A 9,570-nucleotide genomic window follows, 5' to 3' on the forward strand; every position below is an offset into this window, starting at 1 on the left:
TGTGAACCCAATCCAAACGGAGCACGGGCGAGCTAAATCAGGCAAGCTCATTTTCAGTGGCCGCAGTTGGGGCCTAGGACAGAAGAATGCTGACGTGCATGCTCAGGTAGAATATTTCCAAGTGGGTGTAGCTTAAGTTTTGTGCGTGTTTTTTTCAGAAGAGATAGGGGTCATGAATTGTGTTTCTAGTTAGGCATATGGCACAATTTTAGAGCGAATACATGTGATACCACCAGATTCCACCGTCCACACCTGTTTGCAGGTGAACCTCATCACCTGAATTCTGTAGTTTGTAAGGTAAGAAGTTTTACTTTACTTTCATACACCCAAGTACTTCTCTGCAGCTGCCACCACAACATCTATTTTCTGTGATTTACATTCCATTTCTGCGGTATAGTTGATAACCATGGCTATGAACGCTAAGAAACCAACCTTACTGAAGCACGTTATTTCTATCACTCTTTATTGGACTTGGCCTACACACAGGGAGACACAGGATCCCTCGCCCTGGCCCTTCTCTCTTCACTGCCTCAGCATGTGACACCTTCTGTACAACTCTGATCCTGGCAACCTCAACCTGCCTTTCTCTTACCGGACATCTCTGATCTCCAGCACCATGCGTGTCCCTACAGTTAACAACACACAAATATTTTCCACCGATACTACACATTCCTTTGTCTCATGCCCTCCTGCACACTTCTCACATTTGGAATCTCCCTCCTACACACTGCAGCACATGACTATAAGTTTGACACCTATAACACTGTAATAGGTTCGGGACAAAAGCTCTCAAGGGATAACAGACACATACTAACTTGACTTTGTCGGTTAAAAAGACTGCATCAAAACTCAGCAGGACAGACAGTGTCTTCTCTGTTTCACCACACTCTCCACGGGGTCTGCGTCACACCAAACGGCGGGCATCACAGACACCCGGAATCTTCCATTGCAGTTGATCCTCCTCAACACTTAACGCCACTGCAGTTACTGTATCACTCCTTTCAACGGCGCTCCGCTCCGGAGAGCAAAGCAAGTCACAGTTGTTGTCCCTAGGTACATGGTGCAGAGCGCCCGCTCCCTCTGGACGGAAGAAACAAAAAAAAAATTACTTCTAGTTATTTTCACCGTGTAACGAAAACGCTGGGAGTCAGGAAGCAGGTGCGGTTGGAGAGTTTAATAGAACACAAACAATAAACAATTCAAAAACAGGAGTAGCGTCGGGACATGGAAACAGAGTCAATAACGCCTGATGGGAAATAACAACCGTGATATATATATATATATATATGGGGAGTAATCAGGAAGATGATAGAGTCCAGTTGTGCCTGAACATGAGGCGCAGGTATGCGTAATGAAGGTTGCCAGGTGTGCGTAGTAATGGGTTGCCTGGACCGGTGGTTAGTTGACCAGCGACGTCGAGCACCGGAGAGGGGGAGCGGGAGTAGACAGTACCCCCCCCACCCCGTCACGCACTGCTCCAGCCGCAAGACAGCGCCGGCCTAGAGGACAGCCCCGAGGGTGAAGAGAGGGCTGGTTCGGACGGCGAAGGTGGAATTCTCGGATGATGTTAGGATCTAGAATGTTGTCCACCGGAACCCAACACCGCTCCTCTGGACCATACCCCTCCCAGTTCACCAGGTACTGGAGCCGACCCCCATGACGTCTGGAGTCCAGAAGGGATCTGACAGCATAGGTGGGAACTCCCTCGATGTCCAGAGGAGGTGGAAGGGGTGTCGTGGGGGATGGCCTCAGCCAGGGGACCAGGAACCATTGGCCTGAGGAGAGAAACATGAAAGGAAGGTGAGATCCGGTAGATAGTGGGAAGCTGTAACCTATAAGTCACCTCGTTGACTCTCCGGAGGACCTTGAACGGCCCCATAAACCGGGGGCTCAGCTTCTTGCAGGCGGAGTGGGATGTTCCTGGTGGACAGCCAGATGCGATTACCAGGATGGAACACGGGCGCCTCACTGTGGTGGTGATCCACCTGCTCCTTCTGGTGACGGACGGTCTGCTGGAGCCTCACATGAGCATCACTCCAAACTTCCTCTGCATGCCGGAACCATTCGTCCACCGCATGGGCTTCGGTCTGGCTCAGAGTCCACGGAGTCAGGGCTGGCTGATAACCCAGGACAGACTGAAAGGGAGTAAGCCCGGTGGAGGAGTGAAGTAATGTATTCTGTGCGTATTCCACCCAGGGAAGGAATCTGGCCAACTCCCCCTGCCAGTCCTGGCAGTGACTCCTCAGGAACCTCCCCAGCTCCTGGTTCATCCTCTCCACCTGCCCGTTGGACTGAGGCCGGTACCCAGAAGTGAGGCTGACCATGACCCCCAGTTTCTCCATGAAAGCCCTCCATACCCGTGACGTGATTTGGGGGCCAGGGTCGGAGACAATGTCCTCCGGAAGGCCATAGTGCCAGAAGACCTGCTGGAACAGTGCCTCAGCGACCTGGAGAGAGGTAGGGAGACCAGAGAGAGGAATAAACCGGCATGATTTTGAGAAGAGGGGGAGATTAGTGACAAAAATCAATGGTTAGATGTGACCAGGGACTCTGAGGCAGGGGAAGGGGAAGGAGTCTCCCTGCTGGAGAATGCAGGAGGGATTTAGTTTGGGCACATACTGAACATGAGTTGACATAGTGAGCCATATCCTGCGCCAAGGTGGGCCACCAGTATTTATTGGAGATGGAGTGAATTGTGGGGGTAGTACCTGGATGTCCAGTGGTTTACCATCAAGTGCTTGAACCAGAAATGGAGAGGAGAGCGGGTATGAGGGGATGTTCAGAGACGAGACAAGGGCCTGGTCAATAAAATTCCCCTGTGGCACCAGAGTCCACTAGAGCAGTAGATACCACAGATAAGGAACAGGTTGATAGTGAAATGGGTACAAGAAAGGGTTTGGTGGAAAGTGATGATGGTGGAATAATCACGCCAAGCCAAGAAGACAGATAATCACGGAACCGTCCCTTTGCTCTTGTGGACCCTGGGTTGGGATGTATCGGACACCACTGAAGCTGGAGCCCCAGCTGTCTCCGATGGTGTCGCTCGGCAACGGGAAGGCACATGGCCCCTACCTCTATAGGTTCAGGCTCTGAATGGTCAATGTAAGAGGGAGAGAGGTGATGCCGACGCTCTCGAAGAAGGTTATTCAGACGGATGGCCATCACGATAAGTGCGGCAAAGGAGAGGGTGTCATCTCAGCACGCCAACTCTGTCTGGACCTCTTCGCACAATCCTCTTCTGAATAGGGTGCGGAGCACCGGCTCATTCCATTCGCTGGATGCTACCACTGTACGTAAGGCGAGGGCATACTCCGCAGCGGTCTGGCCTTCCTGCCGCAGTTGAAGTAAGCGCTCGCTTCCATCTCTGCCTCGGGTGGATGGCCGAAGACCTCCCTGAACAGAGCCAAGCTCCTCCTCTCTCCCAGACGGCCATAGCCCACTCCAACGCCCATCCAGTCAGCAGGGATATAACCGTGACAACCTTGGACCTCTCGGTGGTGGGAGCTCCCATCAGATGAGTGCAATAGAGGGAGCACTGGAGTAGGAAGCCACAGCATTTTGATGGAGTCCCATCTTATTGACCTGGACAGACTGCTGGATGGGCTGGGATATTGGCTCGCTAGGTCAACTGGTGGTAGATAATCCTCCGCCCGAGGGAGGTGATGCCCCTTGTGTAATGTTGAGACGCTGCAGAACGCAGAGGACCTCTTCCAGTTGAGCCAGCTGGTCGTGATGTTGGCAAAGTAGGTTTCCCTGTTCGCTGACCATCTGGGAGAAGCCTTGATCAACGCTGCTTCCATAATATTGAGGCGCTATTTTGTAACGTAGATGCTGGGTGTGCATAGTGATGGGTTGCAAGGACCTGTGGTTAGTAGACCAGCGACGTCGAGCGCCGGAGCGGGGAGAGGGAGTAGACGTGACACACCGACTCAACAGACCCAAATTCTTCTCCATCCTACCTGACACCACATATGGATCAGCCAAAAGGCAAAGATACATTTTCTCCCCAAAAAACGGATTCCCACTGGGCCAGAGTCATTTTGTCATATTTTCCTATCTTACCACTCTTCAGACACGTCAACCTCCACACTTTGCAGCTCCCGAATCTGCTCCACAATTTTCTTAAATGTCATCCTCTATCTCTTCAACTCCTTCAAACTCCATGTCACTCTCATCAGTTTTACGTTATGAGCTACGAAAGTATGATTTTCCATTTTCTACTTGACACCCAACATCTTCTCTTTCCCCAGGGTTTTTCCCTTTTCCCTCGACCCTCCCGCCATCTTCCTCTTGTCAGTTTCGCCTTCCGAACTACAGTAGCATGATTTCCCATTTTTGTATTTCTCTCTCAACATCCTCTCTTGTCCCAGGATCGTTTTCCTTTGTATCTTCAATTTTTCCTCTTTCTTCCTCAAGTTTTCTTCTGAGCTACTGAACTACAGTTTTCCATTTTTGTTCTTGACACCTATCAACCTCCCGTCCACGTCCTCCATATTCGAAGCCACCAGGACTCAACTTTCTCCGTCACGGACAACACTGCCCTTCCGTGATCAGCCCATTGTGTTTAGCATAACATTAAATAATCTGGTAATCTGTTATTTTTTAAATTTAACCTTTATTTAATGACAGCCTACGAAATACTAGCGGCCATGACTGAATTCAAACATGATTTGGTTTTGGGGTGAGGTTTGATGTGCGTGTCTCTGCGCGTGTGTGTTCTCAGGTGGGAAGAGTTAGACAAATTGACCCTGGGCATTATGATCAGGTCATTTGGCTGGGTGACATCATGAGGCATGACATGTCCGTGCAGCTGCACTCTGAATTGATGATTACTTGGGTGCTGCCAGCTGTGTGCATGTGGGCAGGGTTAAAATAAACCCAACCCACAAAAAACTCTTACGGTACCCTTCATTGCGTGACATACAATTTTTTCCTATTATCTCACAAATCTCAATTTTATATGAGACTTGACTTTATGACCAAAATTATCATATTTACAATTTGTAGTCAATTTTGACACTAGAATACATTTTTCTGACTAATATTGATGCCACATAGACCATTTACGAAATGAGAAGTTGCTTTTTAGGGGCAGTCACACTTTAAGAAAAATACTGTATGTTGAAGGTATTCACCCGCAGGCTTGTGTGCCATTCCTGTACAGACTAGCCTACTTCTCTTGTATTAAAGGTAGACTCAGCGATATGGCGAAGATGCAGAAAGTACTTGTTAAGTACCGGTACTTGTGCCATTCTTCAGGGGATTAATCACTGATGTTCCCATGGAGGCATGAGCCCAAGGGATGGAGGGGATGTAAACACATCAGACGGCTCGTAAAGAACATTATGAGAGATGACATCGGGTTAAAATCATGGGCAAAACAGGACAATCCCTGTTTAGGTCATTAAAATTGTTTGACTACTATCATACTATATTGTATGGTGTCTTATTGTCCATCAAAAAAGTGAGGGCAAATCAAAACATTGTCATTATCGCAATTGTTGTGGAATAAAGTTGCCATGTAGGCTTAGTTTATAATGCCAACCCTAATTTTTCCAACACTAGTGCAATGTTGTACTACTCCACCATCTTGATTTACTACAAAGGTCAGAGATGCACCTTGCACAGCCAAATCAAATCAGTTTTTATTTTCACAACAGTCTATGACTAAGGTGGCTGGAGTCTTTGACAATTTTTAGGGCCTTCCTCTGACACCGCTATCATGACACTAAGCGAGACCCAAATGCAGACACAGGAGGCAGATGGTTGGAGTTTAAGATGTTTAATAAATCCAAAGGGAATAGGCAAGAGAATGGTCGTGGACAGGCAAAAGGTCATAACCAGATCAGAGTCCAGGAAGTACAGAGTGGCAGGCAGGCTCGAGGTCAGGGCAGGCAGAATGGTCAGGCAGGCGGGTACAGAGTCTAGAACAGGCAAGGGTCAAAATCGGGAGGACTAGAAAAAGGAGAAAACGCTGGTAGGCTTGGACATACAAGACGAACTAGCACAGGGTGACAGGAAACACAGGGATGCATACACTGGGGAAAACAAGCGACACCTGGAGGGGGTGGAGACAATAACGAGGACAGGTGAAACAGATCAGGGTGTGACAACCGCCTGGTATAGAGGTCCTGGATGGCAGGAAGCTTGGCCCCAGTGATGTACTGAGCCGTACACACTAACCTCTGTAGCACCTTGCGGTCGGAGGCAGAGGAGTTGCCATACCAGGCGGTAATGCAACCAGTCAGGATGCTCTCGACGGTGCAACTGTAGAACATTTTGAGGATCTGAGGACCCATGCCAAATCTTTTCAGTCTCCTGGGGGGGAATATGCATTGTTGTTCCCTCTTCACAGCTGTCTTGGTGTGTTTGGACCATGATAGTTTGCTGGTGATGTGGACACCAAGGAACATGAAACTCTCAAACTGCTCCATTACAGCCCTGTCGATGAGAATGGGGGCGTGCTCTGCCATCCTTTTCCTGTATTCCACAATCATCTCCTTTGTCTTGATCACGTTGAGGGAAAGGTTGTTGTCCTGGCACCACACTGCCAGGTCTTTGACCTCCTCCCTATAGGCTTTCTCATCGTTGTCGGTGATCAGGCCTACGACTGTTGTGTGGGTGTTGTGCTTGGTCACACAGTCATGGGTGAACAGGGAGTACAGGAGGGGACAAAGCATGCACCCCTGAGGGGACCCCGTGTTGAGGATCAGCGTGGCAGATGTGTTGTTGCTTACCCTTGCCACCTGGGGGACGGCCCGTCAGGAAGTCCAGAATCCAGTTGCAGAGGGAGGTGTTTAGTCCCAGGGTCCTTAGCTTAGTGATGAGCTTTGAGGGCACTATGGTGTTGAATGCTGAGCTGTAGTCAATGAACAACAGTTACTTTTGTCCAGGTGGGAACGGGCAGAGTTGAGTGCAATAGAGATTGCTTCATCTGTGGATCTGTTGGGGCGGTATGCAAATTGGAGTGGGTCTAGGGTTTATGGGATCAAGGTGTTGATGTGAGCCATGACCAGCCTTTCATAGCACTTCATGGCTACAGAACGTGAGTGCTACGGGTCGGTAGTCATTTAGGCAGGTTACCTTGGTGTTCTTGGGCACAGGGAGATCTGCTTGAAACATGTAGGTATTACAGACACGGCCAGGGAGAGGTTGAAAATGTCAGTGAAGACGCTTGCCAGTTGGTCAGCACATGCTCGGAGTACACGTCCTGGTAATCTGTCTGAATGTTGACCTGTTTAAAGGTCTTACTCTCATCGGCAATGGCGAGCGTGATCACACAGTCTTCTGGAACAGCTGGTGGTCTCATGCATGTTTCAATGTTGCTTGCCTCGAAGCGCACATAGAAGTAATTTAGCTCGTCTGGTGGCTTGTGTCACTGGGAAGCCCACAGCTGTAATAGTTTGCAAGCCCTGACACATCTGATGAGCGTCGGAGCCGGTGTAGTAGGAAGACATTGTCATTATTGCACTTGTTGTGGAATAAAGTTGCCATGTAGGCTTAGTTTATAATGCCAACCAAAATATACAATAACTCAATCCACCATGGGGACCTTACCCAAATAGATGGTTTAGTTTCATGTTCACGTTGTTGCTCTGTACAGGCTAGTATAGTCAAATAAGGGCACAATCTGCAAGTCATGTTTTTACAGCACTGAAATGCAAATATAAAATGGAAACCTTGCTCACAGGCAGCTGACAATAACAAATGTCACCATTTAGACCGGTTAGTGGGGCTGTGCACGGACCTTTCAGGGGCAGGTGAAATGAAAAAAGGGTGAAACGACTTTAAAAATTAATATCTCGAAAGTCATAAAATACACTGTATGTAGCGAAAAAAAAATTACATTCTTGAGCATAGGCCTATTCATTTCTGCAACAACACACTCATTACATATTGTAAGCAAGCTAACTACAATGCTTCCTAAAGACATGATTGATATCGGGAAAAGAGGGTGGGATATCAGCTGATCATTGATGTTCATGATTAATGTAAATCTGATAGTTACTTAAAGAAGTCCCAATGACTTGCGGGCAGTGGGTTCAGAACAACAACGACAAAAACTGTACATCAAAAAAAGAAACAGTATACTGTACCAGTCAAAAGTTTGGACACACCTACTCATTCCAGGGTTTTTCTTAATTTTTACTATTATCTACATTGTAGAATAATAGTGAAGACATCAAACTATGAAATAACACATATGGAATCATGTAGTAACCAAAAAAGTGTTAAACAAATCAAAATATATTGTCACGGGCGTCGTAGGAATTAGACCAAAATGCAGCGGGAGTCTGTATACTCATCTTCTTTTTTATTGGCAGAAAGAAGGAAAAACAAAAGTATACAAAAACAACGCCAACAAACAGTCCTGTAAGGCATACAGCTATACACGAAACAACTACCCACAAAACCCATAGAAAAACACCCCTACTAAATAGGACCTTCAATTAGAGGCAACGAGGAACAGCTGCCTCCAATTGAAGGTCAAAACAATAAACTAGACATAGAAATAGAAAAAATAGAAAATAGAACATAGAAATACAAAACATAGAACACAACCCAAAAACCCTGACAACACAAAACAAACACACCCCTGCCACGTCCTGACCAAACTACAATAACAAATAACCCCTTATACTGGTCAAGACGTGACATATATTTTATATTTGAGATTCTTCAATGTAGCCACCCTTTGACTTGATGACTGCTTTGCACACTCTTGGCATTCTCTCAACCAGCTTCATGAGGTGGAATGCATTTCAATTAACAGGTGTGCCTTGTTAAAAGTTCATTTGTGGAATTTCTTTCCTTAATGCGTTTGAGCAAATCAGTTGTGTTGTGACAAGGTAGCGGTGGTAGCCCTATTTGGTAAAAGACCAAGTCCATATTATGGCAAGAACAGGCTAGTATTACAGAAAAACAACAAAACATGTGGTTTTATTTATTCATCACATAGATTGATCAAATTAATTTATAAACATTCCTACTGCCCATCACCGGCAGCTAAAATCAAATCAAACGCTGTGTTTGTCACTCTACACTCGCTCTCCTCCTACACTGACGATAATGCACACACTAGAGTATCTAGCCTTGGGCTCCCGAGTGGCACAGCGGTCTAAGGCACTGCATCTCAGTTTGGTTCCAGGCTGTATCACAACCGGCCGTGATTGGGAGTCCCATAGGGCAGCGCACAATTGGCCCAGCATTGTCTGGGTTAGCGTTTGGCCCGGGGTAGGCCATCATTGTAAATAAGAATTTGTTCTTAACTAACTTGCCTAGTTAAATAAAATAAATACATTCTGGCTAGGCATCTCTTTGCTCCATGCACCTTGGAAAGAACCTTTACCTGATCCAGTCAGGCATTCACTAGATAAGCTACACTTTACCTGGTCCAGTCTGTGTGCCCCCTGAGCAAAATACTTCTGACAGATCTTTTTTTATTTATAATTATGAACAAATGTGGGCTTAAAAATGTTGTTCAGTAATTTATTTTGGTAACAAACATTGGAGTAAAACAAGATTATATTTGGGGTTCTGATGGGGTATGACAGAACTAAGCTCATGAGG

This window comes from Salmo salar, chromosome ssa01, assembly GCF_905237065.1.
Source record: "Salmo salar chromosome ssa01, Ssal_v3.1, whole genome shotgun sequence".
NCBI classification, from domain to species: domain Eukaryota; kingdom Metazoa; phylum Chordata; class Actinopteri; order Salmoniformes; family Salmonidae; genus Salmo; species Salmo salar.